This window comes from Nematolebias whitei, chromosome 14 (genome assembly GCF_014905685.2).
Source record: "Nematolebias whitei isolate Nwh7 chromosome 14, NemWhi1, whole genome shotgun sequence".
Taxonomy (NCBI): Eukaryota; Metazoa; Chordata; class Actinopteri; order Cyprinodontiformes; family Rivulidae; genus Nematolebias; species Nematolebias whitei.
The window spans coordinates 31,522,372-31,539,590 of record NC_056511.1 but is presented as its reverse complement, the minus strand read 5'-3'; positions in this window follow the sequence as shown (position 1 = coordinate 31,539,590).

Genomic DNA, 17,219 nt, shown 5'->3' with positions numbered 1-17,219 from the left:
ATCATGCAGCAGTTCAGCCTTTTGATACCCGTTGGTGATAGTACATTATTTGACACAGTTCCACGTTGTCAAGTTCCACTGGCAGACACGAGCAAAAGTTGCTCTTCGCATGTGGCAAAATGCGCAAAATGACTGATCTGAAGAATTTAGTATGAGTGCGTTTGATTTAATTTGAGCAGTTTCATTGGTCTGATGTGACGAGGCTAAATGTTTTGGAGGCACGAAGCTCGTTAGCCTGTAAAAATCCATAAATTAGTCGCATTGTTGTTTAAGCTGCAGTGTTCAAAGTGTGTGAAAAAAGTAGCAGCTTATAGTCCAGAAATTATGGTAATTCTTATTTTATGGTTATCCTGACTGTAGTTTGATGATATACCTGCCAGCTGCACATGTAGTGGTACAGCTAGCTGCTGCTGCCATTTGCACTTGCAAATAAACACAGAATTTCATGTCAGTAATCATTGAATACTAAACCAGTGGTGTAAAAATTATGAACAAAGTTAGCATGAAATGCTATAATGTTCTGGAGACTGGAGTTGTTTTAAAACATCGGCAATTCACTTTGGTGTTGGTCCCACTCAGACAAACCGTTAGCTTATTAATCCCATCAGAATTCAAATCTATTTCTCCAAACTGAGGTCATCCAAAAAGGCATCTACAACAGGTAAGATATTAACTGTTCACATTCCCTGAAAACTTCAGAATAACTGAATTATTCTTTTAAGGTGATGTTTTGAAGTAAAGATCTTTGAAAACACCAGAGGCTGGGGCAGGAGTTTTACTTGAATCTGCTTGATATTAGTGTGTAGCTCCAACCCCTCTGACCCCTGAATGTGAACGCGGCCGCTCGAGTTTCTCTGTTCATTAAGATGAAGACAAAATAAGACACAAATCAAAAGGTTTAGTTTTCATACTTGTGTGCACGTTTTGCTGTGCGACCAGGTTGATGATCCTAAGTCTGCGACGTGCGTTCAACACGGGGACGTCTGTAGCTGTAAAGACATAATAAAGGCTTCATCGTGCTTTTCAAACGAGCCTCAAGCTCACATAGAAATGCCAAACGTTTCTAGCTCGAAAAGCCAAATTTACAAAGCAATGTCAGGCCTTTAAATTCATTTCCTGTGGCATATTTCAAGCTTCGAAACAACGTTTTACTTTTCCTCTGTTGTATTTTTAGTGCAAAGAGCGCCTTATTTCTAGTTCTGGTGAAGTTTACTCTTACTCAACTGCATCTTTAGTCATTTTAGCACAGCAACTTTGAAACTTTTCGCTGATCTGAGGTGAAATAGTGATTTTTATGTACTAAAAGCAATCAACAACCGCAAAATAGCAATGTAATATGATTCATGAGACGTATCATCTGTGTTATATCGTGTTTCTAATACAAGTGAGTGGGGGCTCAGTGTCAAACGACACGTTACTGACTCGGTGACGATGGTTGAATTATTAAGAAAGTGTAAATTGTAGTTAAGCCATCACAGTACTGCTGTAATCACACTGTTTCAGATGGAAACCAGAGAAGACTTTCTATCTTTGACGACACATATTTACAAGTTTCATCTATCTGTAGGTCGGACGGGTCAAATGTGTGAATTCAGGAGGGAAAAAACCACCGTAACTGTTTTTGTAGGGTATGTGACGATAACTGAAGGTGATAAAGAGAAGAAGAAAAAACATTATTGCCCACTGCAGCCTAAGAAAGTAGCTTGGATTATTTTATTTTATTTAATAATTTACAACAAAACCTAAAAAAAACCACAAACAAAATACAAAACACTATAAATATCAACTGTGTTGCTGCCCCATGATTTATACAAATTACCTGTAGAAAGGGTCATGCTGATTATTTACATTGTATCAATTATAATTCATTGAAGAATCAGTGCGTTTTAGCAATATGTAGATATATATTTATAAATAAAATACCAATAATAAAGGAACAGCAATAAACTTAATCAGTGGTAGTTTCACATTGCGCAAAAATTTTTAGGTTGTGCCAAACTGCATAGCAAATGTCAAACAGTAGTTTTATCAATGAAATAAACAGATTAAAATCAAGTTTTATGCATTTTATAGATTTCTAAATCTGAAGTTTACAAAATCCCAGAATTGCTGTTTTAAATATACTGCAGCTGAAAAAGTTTCCATAAAACAGCTGAGTCTTGTTGATCACTGATAGCTCAGATATTTCAAAGTTGGGTTCTGTGGAGAATTTATGAACCAGTTATATCTTACCTGTTGTAGATGGCTTTTTGAAGAACCTCAATGTGAAAAACCATTTTAAAGTGACTGAACCGACGAGTTTTAATGGCTTGTTTTAAGGCAGCTCATTAACGTAAAAATGGATGAAGGATGGATGGGAAGGATGGATCCATCGCTTCTTGATGTTCAAAATTGAAGCCATCAGGATCCGATTAATGACCGTTACTTGTTGCCATATGTTCGAATATTATTTAAAGGGCCCCACTTTCTCTCGTTGTTTAGAACTAAAGCTAACAAGAACCAGTTTGTGGGAGCTGCCATGTTGTATTTTTAGAACCAGAATCTGTGCAGTCAGGATGTTGGCCTGTAAAATCTGTCTACTCCCTCATTATTTAGGGCACCCCATAGCTACAGCTAAACTTATTAAGAAAACATTTCAGATATATAGCAGCAATGTAAGAGCTATATGAACTAATAATACTTAACATCTGGAAAAAATAACCCAAAGAATGTTTGTTAATCCCATTCATTTGGCAGCACGATGGCTCAGTGGTTAGCACTGTTGCCTCACAGCAAGAAGGTCTTGGGTTCAATCCCCGGTTGGACCTAGGGTCTTTCTGTTTGGTGTTTGCATGCTCTTCTATTGCTAGCGTGGGTTTTCTCTGGGTACTCCAGTTTCCTCCCACAGACTAAAAACATGGATGTTAGGCTGCCTTCAGGCCCAGGCCTCCCTTCAAAAGAGATCTGGGATCTCAGTGGGATCTACCTGGTTAAATAAAGGTTAATAAATTTACATAGTCTAAAATTTGTAGAGTATGTCCAGCTCTCAGGGGACTCGCCATTTTAACTTCAACTTCCACATTACAGCCTTGTGTCTAGTTAGTGATCCCTCACCTATTGCGGGGGTTACATTCCGGAGACCCACGGGATAGGTGAAAATCCGCAAAGTAGCGGCGTTATATTTATTTTATTATTTATATATTTTAAAAAGCTTTATAAACCCTTCTCACGCTCCTACAAACCTTCACCACTCTTACGTTTACCCTTAGCGTGCAGCGTAGCACTGAAAACTTTAGTATACGCCCACTTGCTGTGTAGGCCCCACCCCACTCTGTATAAATTGCTCTGAGACTGGAAATAGACTCCAAATAGTGTTTTTCTTCAGCCATCTAGGAGCCAGTGAGGCCCAGATATTTAAGGGCTGCGCTATACTCATAGAATCAGAGGTTACAGTACGTAACCAGAGTTCTGTTTTGTATAAGCTTCGCCCTTTAAGGCTATCGCTAGTTGGTTAAAGGTGAAGCTGGATGTAGTGACAATCCTGCGATATAGTGAAAATGCTTAAATACAGAATTAGATATATTTAAAATAAAAACCTGCGATACAGTGAAGCCGCAATAAGTGAATCACGATATAACAAGGGACGACTGGATTATTATACGTTGATGAGCTAGCAGTAATCCACTTTGGTCCTAGCTGTTAGCTTGGCAATGTAGTCAGAATTAAACTTCAGTTCTTTAAACGGAGCTCATACAAAGACGTAACAGGTAAGATATTAAATGTTTACAATCTTTCCATACAGTCTATATTCAAAAGACCTGAACTTTCAATCTAACCTATGAAAGATTACTTATCCCAGTCGGTAATCTTAGCATCCATTTTTACACTTTTGTTTTAAAGGCAGCTCAGCTGAGAGTGCAGAGTTGAGTTATATAAAAAAATGTGCTTCAAGAGATTTTGTTTCATAATGGAGCTCTGGGCACTGGGCCATAAAAGAAATATATTTTTTGTTTAACAAATAACAACAGGATCAATGTGGATTATTGAGCATGGACTTTGGTGTTAGGATCAATGTTAGTTGATTTCTGTCATAAATTAGATGATTTTAGGAAGAAGGAAAAACAACAGATTTAATCTTAATCCTGAAATTGTCTTAAAAGCTTTTTATACCAACAAAAAATGTTTAGTAATTTTGCATCAGTATATAACAGAAGCTGTTAATAAATTCAGAAATTAGGTTCAGCCAATTCAGGAAACTGTGGTAACAGCTAGCTACAACACCCCCCCCCCCCCCCCCCCCCCCCCACACACACACACACACACACACCTCCACCACACACACACAGGCACACACCTCTTGTGTCAATCATTCATTTCATCAACAGTGCATCTCAAATAGGATGTGTGATTTTGAATTTCAACCACTGAAGCGACTTTCATAGGCTGCCAGTGTTTTGGATGCCATGCAGTCGGCAGCCCGTGTCGTGCCAACATGATGCTCGCGTATAATCACAGGACAGTGAGACCTCAAATCTCTGCCAACAGTGTGAATGTGTCGAGTCTGGACAATCACTATCAAAGCACAGGACCAAGAGGAACAGAGGAGAAATAAAACTCGACTGAATGTTATCATTTAGTTGCTCTAAATAAATAGAAGGATTTTAGAAAACAGGATTTAATATCTGTCTTGTATCTGTTTTTATACATTTCTCATCAACGTATGCTCAAGTAACTTTGGTGGATTACTTTATATTTATTAGATGATGTGCAACTATTCCCATTCTAATAAAACATATGCCAAAAATATTAATTTCCAAGTGTCTTATGTACCATGTGATGTGATATGTGATGTTCTGCAAAGAACATGCAGAAGAAAAAAATCTAAACATAGTAAAAAAGATAAAAAAAGAAAATATGTTTGATAATTATTTCTTTGTTGTAACAATGCTTTTTGGCAGTTGGCCTTTTACCGTGGCAAAGCAATGTTTGTTTCCCCGTAAATGGTGCCACAATTGGTAGGAAAATGCATTTGTGGGTTGATTTTTGGGTTTCACCTGTGAAAATTTGCTGATTCTTCTATATTCTTCTATATTCTACCAAACATTTTTTTTTGTCTGCCATTGCTCTTTTTTGTTGTTATGAATTGGTCTGAATGATTAAAGTCTGAAGAAACAAGACATAATGGAAATTTAACATTTATCCATTTAACAAATATGGGCCTCAGTAGCATGTGGAAGAACCATACACAGACACACCTTGGCTTCTCATCTTCATGCTACTCACCAGCTTAATGACACAATACTGTAAAACGGCATTTCATTCTTCAACCAGCACCAGCGTTATGATTTGCACTGTTAGTGCTTAGCGTATTTCTTGGTTTATATCTTAGATCCTTATTATTGTTTCTTTTACAATTTATATTTTTGCTGTTGTTGGATGTAACTGGGACCCCGTGTACACAATTTCGTTCCACCTCATGTACCACATGTGATGCGAATGACAATAAAGAACCTTGAACCATTTGTCACAAGTCAGCCTATATAGTAGTATTGTTTACTCTGGAATGAACAACACACCTAAGCTGATCCAACAGGGCTTTAATGGGGTTGATGTCAGGACTACAGGCAGACCAATCCATCTTCTTCACTCCCCAATTCTGTAGGTAGTTTGATAAATCTTGTTCTGTGGGGACAAGTGTTGTCATCTTGAAGAATAGAGTAAAATCCTAGACTATGACATGGGATTGCCACGTGTTGCTTACAGATGTTGGCCTTCAGCTGCCTGATGTTTTAACAACTGAGGTAACAATCTCAAAACAAGGGTCAACATCACAATAAGCTGTTTGGAAGTGGCAAGTTTTTCATAGGTTCAACCTCAACTCATAAATGCATTTCCATATAAATGTGGCAACATTTATGGGGGAATAAGAAGGCTTTTCAATACTATAAGATTTATTGCCAAGAAGCATTGAAATCATCAAGGAAACGCAAATGTCCTTACTTTTTGTTTATATGACTGAGGATGCTGCAGGAGTTTATGAAGAAACAGAGAGGTTCATTAGAGGAGGATGGAGGCCAAGCAGCCACGTCGAGAGCTGTCTAAGCTAACAGCTGCATCTGGAAATGGCTGCAGAGACATTTACACAAGCTCTTGAAAGGCATCAGAATAACCATGAACACATCCCAATGAGGTGGTAAGTGCTTCTATATTAGAGGCGGAATGAGAAGCTTACAGCTGCTTATTAATGTATGTAGCATCGGAAACCTTTCAAATAATAAAGCAGTGGAAGAAAACAACCTAATGGAGGTCACTCTACAAGAAGGATAACGACCACAGATGAAAAAAGTGTATTTGTAGTTTATCTTTTTATGCAGTTTCTCTTCTTTTAAAAGAGAATCAAAATGTGCTCAGTAACGAAGGACAACTCAGGGGCTCGTTCCTGGCTCTGTAAAGGTTTGCCACCATGTCAAGAGTCCAAACACTGATTCACACAAGAAAACAGGAACCGAAAAGGCTTCAAGCTGGCGTTTTTCCTGTTTGAAGAGGGCATATCGCTCCCTGCCGTCACCATGGAAACCAAATTGTACTAGAAATTCCTGTTGACTCACTGTGAGGGTCTCACTGGAAGCAGAAAAATCCAAGAGAAGGTAGTGCACATGCCCTGCGGCACTGCTTTTCTGCACCTCTTTTTTTAACTTCACCACATAAACACCAGGTTCATGTAAGTAGTCATGACAACCTGAACTCCAGTACTCAGATACCTGCTCTCCTGTGGTCTCAGACAGAAGCACACACAGCACTGTGCTTTTTTTTTTCTGCCCACACCACATGCATCTGTTTGTCGAGTCTGTCTCAGCCCACGGTTTCACACCGTTTCACCTCCATCTTCCTGGGTTTTTCCTTTTTCTAGTGCCCTCCACCACAATAATTGTCTCGACTCCTTCCCCCCTCTCTCCCACGTATGTGCTCGCCCAAAAAGATGTAACCATGGAAACTGGTTACAACTGATGGGCTCGGAACGTCATGATTGGCATGCACAATTGGCCGGTGCACGCACGCTCAGATGTGCGTGCACAGACACAAACAGACACTCATTGTGCATATTCATTTTCATGCAAGGCACTTTATTGTGGCGCTGTGAATGCAGGAACACCACAGGGGTGCCGTGCTTGTAAAGAATGTGGAATTTGAAGTCAAGGTTTCGATTTTTAGAAGAATACCACAACTTTACTAATTAAAACACCACAATAAATCAGATTATTATGCTTTAATTAAAAGGAAAATTTGAGCCATGTACTCTTCATTTCCTATAATATTGCTGTCACATATCCAGGTGCTGGTCATAAAATTAGAATATCATGAAAAAGTTGATGTATTTCAGTAATTCCATTCAAAAAGTGAAATTGTACATTATAGTCATTCATTACACACAGACTGATATACAGTATTTCAAATGTTTATTTATTTTAATGTTGATGATTATAAATGACAACTAATGAAACCCCCAAATTCAGTATCTCAGAAAATTAGAATATTATTTTAAACCAATTTAAAAAAGTATTTTTAAAAATGTTGGCCAACGTAAAAGTATGAACATGAAAAGTATGAGCATGTACAGCACTCAATACTTAGTTGGGGCTCCTTTTGCCTGGATTATTGCAGCAATGCAGCGTGGCATGGAGTTGATCGGTCTGTGGCACTGCTCAGGTGTTATGAGAGCCCTGGTTGCTCTGATAGTGGCCTTCAACTCTTCTGAATTGTTGGGTCTGGTGTATCGCATCTTCATCTTACCTCATAGATTGTCTATGGGGTTAAGATCCGGCGAGTTTGCTGGCCAATTAAGAACAGGGATACCATGGTCCTTAAACCAGGTACTTGTAGCTTTGGCACTGGGTGCAGGTTCCAAGTCCTGTTGGAAAATGAAATCTACATCTCCATAAAGTTGGTCAGCAGCAGGAAGCATGAATTGCTCTAAAACTTCCTGCTAGATGGCTACATTGACTTTGGACCTCAGAAAACACAGTGGACCAACACCAGCAGATGACATGGCACCCCAAACATCACTGATGATAGAAACTTGACACTGGATCTCAAGCAACGTGGATTCTGTTCCTCCCCTCTCTTCCTTCAGACTCTGGGACCTTGATTTCCAAAGGAAATGCAAAATATACTTTCATCAGAGAACATAACTTTGGACCACTCAGCAGCAGTCCCAGGCGAGACACTTCTAACGCTGTCTCTTGTTCAAGAGTGGCTTGACACAAGGAATGCAACAGCTGAAACCCATGTCTTGCATACATCTGTGTGGTGGTTCTTGAAGCACCGACTCCAGCTGCAGTCCACTCTTTGTGAATTCCCCCAACATTTGGAATGGGTTTTGTTTCTGCATCCTCTCCAGGGTGCAGTTATCCCTATTGCTTGTACACTTTTTTTTCTACCACATCTTTTCCTTCCCTTCACCTCTCTAATAATGTGCTTGGACACAGGGCTCTGTGAACAGCCAGCCTCTTTAGCAATGGCATTTTTGTGTCTTGCCCTACTTGTGCAAGGTGTCAATGGTCATCTTTAGGACAACTGTCAAGTCAGCAGTCTTCCCCATGATTGTGTAGCCTACAGAACAAGACTGAGAGACCATTTAAATGCCTTTGCAGGTGTTTTGAATTAATTAGTTGATTAGTGTGTGGCACCAGGTGTCTTCAATATTGAACCTTTTCACAATATTCTAATTTTCTGATATACTGAATTTGGGGTTTTCATTAGTTGTCAGTTATAATCATCAACATTAAAAGAAATAAACATATGAAATTTTTCAGTCTGTGTGTAATGAATGAATATAATATAGGCTACAAGTTTCACTTCTTAAATATATCTATAGATGCAATAATTTCCTGTCATTAATTTTAGTTTTATACCTTTTAAATCCTCAGAACAAGGAGCAGATGTGCCGTCTACACCAATTCTTTGTGTCCAAGAAAATGTCAAACCTGTTCACACTTATGTTTTTATGTGGACAGAGAAATCGTCTGCCCAGACAGAGACGCAAGCGTGACTCACGCCGTCAGCAGCTGTTTCATTTTATATTAAAATCCATTACATTTAATCTGCAACAAAATGCTAATTTAATGTTCCTGTCTGGGTCCTTGAAATAGGTGATGTTAGAGTTTCAACAAAATGTAAAATAAATTATTTAACGTAAAAAATTATGTAGTTGGTTAATGATCAAATGAAATGTGAGACACTTTCGGGGTTAATTTCAATATCCTTGCTTGTAACTTTTTTTTAATCATACCTGTCTGCTTATGGTTAATTTTTTAATTAAAATTTATAATCAAACTTAAATAAATATATTTTGAAATAGGGATTTAGGCTTTTAGATTTATCTTAGTAAGATCATGAAAGTCTAATTTTACGTCTAATGATAGTAAAATTCTGATGATTATGGTTTAGTAAAAATCCCAATTAAAAAAATATATATATATGTATATATATATATATATATATATATATATATATATATATATATATATGACAATACAAGCTGCAGAGTGAAGTAGAAAATGAAACTGTTGCATCACAGCAAGAAGGTATTCGGTTTGAATCCCAGCTAAGGCTGGGTGTCTGAGAGGAGTTTAGATGTTCTATTCATATAGGCTTCGCCCTTTAAGGCTATCGCTAGCGGGTTTATCCCTTTGAGCGCAGCGCAGCACTGAAAAATTTAGTCCGCGCCCACCGGCTGTGTGGGCCCCACTCCCGGTCAGTATAAATTACGGTGAGACCGGGCAATCGGCTCCCATTTTTTCTTCAGCCAGCTAGCTAGCATTGTCAGAAGAACGAAGAAGAAAAAGATGTCCAACTTTGACCAGCACAACTTTGCGGAGGATACCTGGGTCTCCACCACGCCGACCTCCTACCGTCCCTATGACCTCTTCCCCCCCGAGGAGAAGCAGAGACGAGCAGCCTTGTTCAAGGTAAGTGCCGAGGAGTGTTTTTCTATGGCGGGCCGCTACTCGCTAGACGACGCCATCGCCTTTTCTAACATTTTTTCTGCGTGGTGAATCGGATGATTCCCTTGAAAAAGGCGATGCTGGCAGCAGCTCCGCTGAGTGTTTTTCCTTGGCGGGACTCTACGCACTGGATAACGCCACTGTCTTTTCTTTGACGCAGAGTCACGCAGTGAATTGAATGATTCCTCCAAGAAAGGTGATGCTGGCAACAGCCCCACTGCCCCCTCCCTCCTGGAGAGCATAGTGGTGGAAGAAGAGAGGCCGAGCGAAGGCTCAGCCACTTCGGGTCTTCCCACGTCGGCGACCACACTGCTCCCAGCCATCGGCGCCCTCCTCTCAGAGCTGCCCGACATAATCCAGAAGGCTGCTGACACAAAGGGACTTTCCGTCCCTTGCCTTCCTCCGGCCCGATCGAATGATCTGGCGGGAAGGTTCGGCTCCACCCCGACTCGTCGCCCTAACCCCATCTGGCCCCGCTTTCTAGCAGTGACATCCTGCTGGAACGAGGCTGCAGCTGGGCCCAGCAAGCTGAAGACGCCCATCTCGACCTTCGCCTCTATCTCCAGAGTAGAGGGTTTTACTGATCGGGGTTTTACCGATCGAGTTTTCCCTCGGTTCCCCCCCGGAGCCAAGCCTGGTGGAGGTGCTTGGGGCAAAATCTTCCAGGATGGACCAGCAACTTGTCCCTCCACGGAAACATGACCAGATGGTGAAAAGCTCTCCAACCGAGCTCACCAGTGCTCATTCCAGGCGGCTGCGGCGAACAACAACGTCGCCCTGCTGGCCTACAGCATCTCAAAGAGGCTGGGGGAAGCAGACCTGCTGGAGGGGACAAAGAGTTCTCTCTGTAAAGCCGCTGATGTCACCTGGATGACCATGATCCAGAGGCCCACCTGGCTCCGCCTCTCGCCATCCTTGTCCGAGAGACTGAAGAGAGACCTGCTAGAGGGCCTCATCACCCCAGAGGCACTGTTCGGGGCCAACTTCAAGACTATCCTTGAGAAATCGCAGAGGTCCGAGGAGGTCTCAGAGATGGTACACCATCTGGTGACGTCACAGTCATCCTCCCGCCCCTCCGGCCGCTGGAAGGACCGCCGTGGCCAGCAACAGCAGCAGAGGCGCTCCACAGCTGCGGCAGCGACTTTACGCTCCGCTCCTTCGCCGGCCCCCTCTACCAAGGAACAGCTTCTTGAGGGGGCTATGCGTGTTTTTTGATGATGTATGTTTTGAAATAAAACAGAAACATCTCTGAAAGTAAAGTTTCATCTAATTCCAGCCTGATTGTCAGATCAACTGATCTCACAGCTGCCTCTCTTCACACATTCCTCACACAGAACGAGCCGGTAACCTCTAAACAGCGTTTTTAAAGGCATGGATGGATCGTCTGATCAGCAGGGGTTACACGCTACAGTTCACAGTTCAACCCCTACTGTTAAGAGGGATTATAGAGACGGTTCTGTCATCTCCAGAGCAGAGCTTGTCTCTCCAGTTGGATGTTCAGGAATTCCTGATGAAAAACGTGATTTTCAGAGTTCCCAACGGAGAGGAAAACAGGGGTTTTTCCTCCCACTACTTCCTGGTTCCGAAAAAAACTGGAGGGATGAGACCCATTCTCGACCTGTCCATGTTCAACAAATCAATCATGGAAAGACAATAGACCTTTTTCACGCTTCCGGGTTTTAAAGCGGATGTGGTGTTAAACCACTTCCGGTGGCTATAGCGTTAGCATTAGACAGTGACAAAAATGGCTCAGTCTCGGCGCGATTTCTTTTGTTCAGTTCCTGGTTGTTCTTGTGGGGCAAGAAAACAACCATATCATGCTACCATGCTTTTCACGACGTACCCAGACCAAAGGAGGCAGTGGATACAAGCGATCAGAAAAGATGATGGTCACAACTTCTGCATAAAGCCAGGGAGCACTTGTATGTAGCCGGCATTTCACTCAGGAGGATTTTGTCTGCGGATCTACCACCAGCTGCTTTAAAGGTTGAGCTGTTTCTTTCTCTTCACCTTGAATAATTTCACTGCACCAGCTAAGAGAGAGTCTGTTTTTAGAGAGCTCAGAAACAGCAGCTTGTCCTCTCACAGAAAGCTAGCCAGGCTGAAGCTGCTACTGGAGTCCACGTGAAACTCACTTCACCTGGTGGCACATCCACCCACAGGTAAATATCACAGTAAGATGGTACATTATAAACTTGTCATGTAAGTCATGGAGAGATCAAGTTACATGCACTGACTCACAAAATGTATTGATCTTCACAGAAATAATGTCAACAATAATACTAATGTCAATAAGCTCAATAATTGAAACAAACTTGCTAATCATATTTTATTTTGTGGTTTTACAGGTGCACTCCCAGCTGTCCTCATTCTGCTCAGTCATGTGATGGTAGACTCTCACTCCTGCTTGAGTCACCATGATTAGGCAGTGTCTTACCTGAGAGAAGATTGTCTGACTGAAATAAAGGCTGGGGCCAATTTCAACTATTTTTATATGTGAATGTGAGGCCCATGTTCTATTTCGTATAGGCTTCGCCCTTTAAGGCTGTCGCTGATGGGTTTATCCCGTTATGCGAAGCATCACACTGAAAAAATTTAGTCCACGCCCACCTGCTGTGTGGGCCCCATCCGATCCGTATAAGTTACATTAAGAGCGGGTAATCGGTTCCCATTTTTCTTCAGCAAGCTAATAACACTGACCTTCAACAAGATGTCCAGCTCCAACACCATCCACTTGTGTCCATCTTGCAAGACCGGTTACTTGCTCAGCTTTGACCAGCACGACACCTGCAAGGGATGCCTGGGTCCCCGCCACATCGCCCGCGCTTCATCCTGCCGCCTCTGTGACGATCTTCCACCAGAGGAAAGGCAGAGGAGAGCAGCCTTGTTTAAGGCTAACGTCGAGGACTGCCTGTCCGTGGCGGGAGACTGTTCACTGGACGACGCGATCGACTTCTTCGACGCCAGCTCTCGGAGCGAATCGGATGGATCCTCTAGGACTGGTGATGTTAGCAGCAGCCCCAATGCTCGCTCCCTCCCGGGGAGCACAGTGTTGGAACACGGGTTTTCCCGCCTCAACGGCCACATCGCTCCCTGCCGTCGGCGCACTCCTTTCGGAGTTGCCCGACAGTATCCGGGAAGCTGCTGACATGAAGAGACTTTCCGTTCCCTTACCCCCCCCCCCCCCCCCCCTCCGCCCAGATCGGATGATCTTGCGGGAAGGTTTGGCTCCACTCCGGCTCGCCGTCCTGATCCCATCTGGCCTTGGTTTCCAGCGGTGACGTCGTATTGGAACGAGGCCGCAGCCGGGCCTGGACCGTTTCACAAGTTGACAACCAGACAGCTGTTGGACAACATCCAGAGAAACGACTGGTTTGTTTCCGTCGACCTGAAAGATGCTTATTTTCACATACCGATCATCCCAAAACACAGAAAATTCCTGCGTTTCTCCTTTCAAGGGATGAATTATCAGTACAACAGGCTGCCGTTCGGGTATCCCCTCGCGCCTCGTACATTCTCAAAGTGTGTGGAGACAGCCCTGCATCCGTTACACAGAGCAGGGATGAGAGTCTTGTTTTTACCTGGATGACCTGCTGCTGCTGTCACGCTCCAGACAGGAAGCAGTGATGCAGGATCAGGTGTCGACATCACACCTGTTAAATCTGGGCTTCGCCATAAATTGGAAGAAAAGCTCAATTTTCCCGGCCCAGACAATTGTTTATCTGGGAGTGGAGCTAAACTCATCCACCACGAGGGCTCGTTTATCAAAAACGAGAATCGCCACTTTAAAAGACCAGCTCTGTCACGTAAGACCTGGCAAAGTGGTAACAGCTGTTTCCATCATGAAGCTGTTAGGAACGATATCATCAGCTCACACAGTGATTCTGCTGGGTTTATTACACATGACACGCCTCCAGAGGTGGTTTGCGCGTCTGCGTGTGGACCCAGTAAAACAAAAGAGACGGATGATCACTGTTCTTGCCTCCGTGAGGGCAGACCTCCAACACTGGGGAAACACCCTGGTTCTGTGGGAGGGAGTCCCCGACAGCAGACCCACGTCACACGTGCTAGTCTTCACGGACGCGTCGCTGTCAGGCTGGGGGGGGACATGCCTATCTCAAGCAGTAGGAGTGCTGTGGCCCCATCACACATCAGCCCACATAAATGTTTTGGAGTGTCGCACGGTGTTGAACGTGATTAAACATTTTGCTCCTGTGCTGCAGAATCAAGACGTTTTGAGTCACACAGACAACAAGGTGACTGCTGCGTACATAAACCGGCAGGAGGGTGTGCGCTCAGCCCAGATGTTACACATTGTGCGAAAGCTACTGTGTTGGGCTCACCAAAATCTGCTCTCCATCAGAGCAGTTTACATACCCGGTGTTCTGAACAAAAGGGCAGATGTGATGTCCAGGGGCAGTCCACGTCACAGGGACTGGACCCTCCACCCAGACCTGATGACTCAGACGTGGCAGAAATTTGGCAAAGCAGCTGTGGACCTGTTTGCGACATGAGAAAACGCTCAGTGTCAACTATGGTTTTCACTGAGACCGCGAGACGAACCTCCGGATGGATGTGTTTGCCCACAGCCCATGGTCCAAAATGCTTCTGTACGCGTTTCCTCCACCTCCTCTGATTTTACGGTTCCTGAACAGAGTTCAGGAGGAGGGACTGACAGCTCTCCTGGTGGCCCCCGAGCGTGTGAACGCACCATGATTCCCAGTCCTGCAACGCCTGGTGTCGGGGCGCCCGTGGAAACTGCAGTGGAGGGAGGATGCTCTCCTCCAGGCAGGAGGAGCGATCAGGAGTTACCCAGAAATAGGCCAGCACCTGTGGGTCTGGCCGCTGAGCGGATCCGCTTAGAGAGGATGGGTCTCCCACAGGATGTAGTGCACACAATCCAGGATTCACGTGCTGCATCCACCATAGCGCTGTACACATCAAAGTGGACAGCTTTTCAGCGCTAGTGTACAGAGAAGGGTGTAGAGGCCACCTCATGTCCACTAGGCGGCATGTTGTCCTTTCTACAACAGCTGATGGACAGAAATTTGGCGTCCAGCACGATTAAAACATACGCTGCAGCCATCTCTTCCTGCCACGAAGGGTTCAGAGACAGAACAGCTTTTAATCATCCGCTGATGAAGCGTTTTCTAAAAGGTGTACAGAGACGCAGGCCTGTTTCACGCCCACTTGTTCCACAGTGGGATTTAACGCTGGTCCTGCAGCCCTGATCAAAGCTCTATTTGAGCCTCTGGATAAGGTTCCACTTAAATTCTTGTCTCTTAAAACAGCCCTGCTGCTGGCTTTAACATCCGCTAAGAGGGTGAGTGATTTATCTGCCCTCTCTGTCGCGCTGTCATGTCTCAGAATTCAGGCTGACGGCAGCTCAGCTGATTTAAGACCAAACCCAGCTTTATGCCTAAAAACATCACAAGCTCCTTTAAATCAAGAGCGATATCGTTGGAGGGGTTTTTCCCTCCCCCCCCACAGATCAGAAAAAGAAGCATCTTTCCATCTTCTCTGTCCGGTGCGGGCGTTGACGTGTTGCATAGCGCGCACAGCTGTAATGCGCCAAACTCAACATTTGTTTGTGCATTATAGAGATGCATCTGCAGGTCGCCCGTTATCCACCCAGCGTTTGTCACACTGGCTGTGTGAGGCCATTTCTGAAGCTTACAGAGCATCAGATTTAGAGCCTCTTGCCAACCTCAGAGCACACTCGACCAGAGGTATCGCATCTTCGACTGCCTTGCATAATGGTATGACAATGCAGGACATTTGCACTGCGGCCGCGTGGTCAACACCCTGCTCATTTATTTGTTTTTATCTGCGTGATGTGACAGTTCGTTCCTTGACACATTCTGTCCTTAATGCTCTAACAGAATGAATATAATTGTTTTCATGGAACCCTGTTTAAGCTCACATCTGACTGCATGCTTTATAGTGTGAGATTTTGTTATCAGTCACAAGTTGTGTCTGTTATTTTGGTTCTATTGTCACTAATCAGTTCATGACTATTGTTACCAATCAGTTTATTTGATTATAACCAGTTCACTTGTTATTATTAATCTGTTTATACTGTTCAGCCATGAATCAGTTGGTTCATGCCCCCCCCCCCTTTTTTACAACATCTTCCTTCCCCGTTGAAATTTTCCGGGGCGTTCATGCTTTTCAGAACGCATAGTTACACAACATGCTTCTGTGCATGGCACACATAACTAAGCAATGTGTAATTATGCACATGGGAAGTTGAGTGACAAGACGTTTTTGTGGGCAAGCTTCTGTCTCATACGGTGTTCGAATGGACCCAGTGAGGCGAGGACCACATCTGCTTTGCCCTTAACCCACCAGCGATAGCCTTAAAGGGCGAAGCCTATACGAAATAGAACGTTGGTTATGTACTGTAACCCCAGATTCTATGAGTATAGGCGTAGCCCTTTAAGCGTCGGGCCTCACCGGCTCCTAAATGGCTGAAGAAAAAAGCTATTTGGGAGCCGATTACCCGCTCTTAACGTAACTTATACGGATCGGGTGGGGCCCACACAGCAGGTGGGCGTGGACTAAATTTTTTCAGTGTGATGCTTCGCATAACGGGATAAACCCATTAGCGACAGCCTTAAAGGGCGAAGCCTATACGCATAGAATCTGGGGTTACAGTACGTAACCAACGTTTGTTTGTTTGTTTGTTTTGTAATTCTTAAATATTATTCATATTTATTTTTGTTTACTTAATTTCGTATTTATATTCCAGGTTGAAGGCAGCAGTCCAGTCTCGTGTTGGTTCCGTTCCACTCGTGTCTCGTGTATCACAGCTTGTGGGTGAATTTCTGCTCTTGTGTTACCTTGAACCACCCTTTTGTCTTTTAGTTGACTGAACACTTGAAAGCCTCAGCCTTGGTTAAATATTTAAGAATCATTATTACCTCCATTAGAATAGGTTTTTAACTTAGTGTTAATAAAATTTATATTGTATCTTGGAACAGTCTCCTGCTTACTTGTAGACAAACCCAAGTGTCTTTTCTGTGTATAAATTATGTCCTTGGATGAAAGTCCTAAGGTGGTGTTGCAGTAAATTTATAAAATAAAAATAACATACATACCCAAGCTTGTTACATATTGTTCTAGTATTATGTAATTAGTTATTTAAAGGTTTTGAATTATTTTAAACATTTTTCAATTAAAATACACTTGAGCAGCATACTTTACTGTTTTATAAATTAATTTGTGGGTTAATTC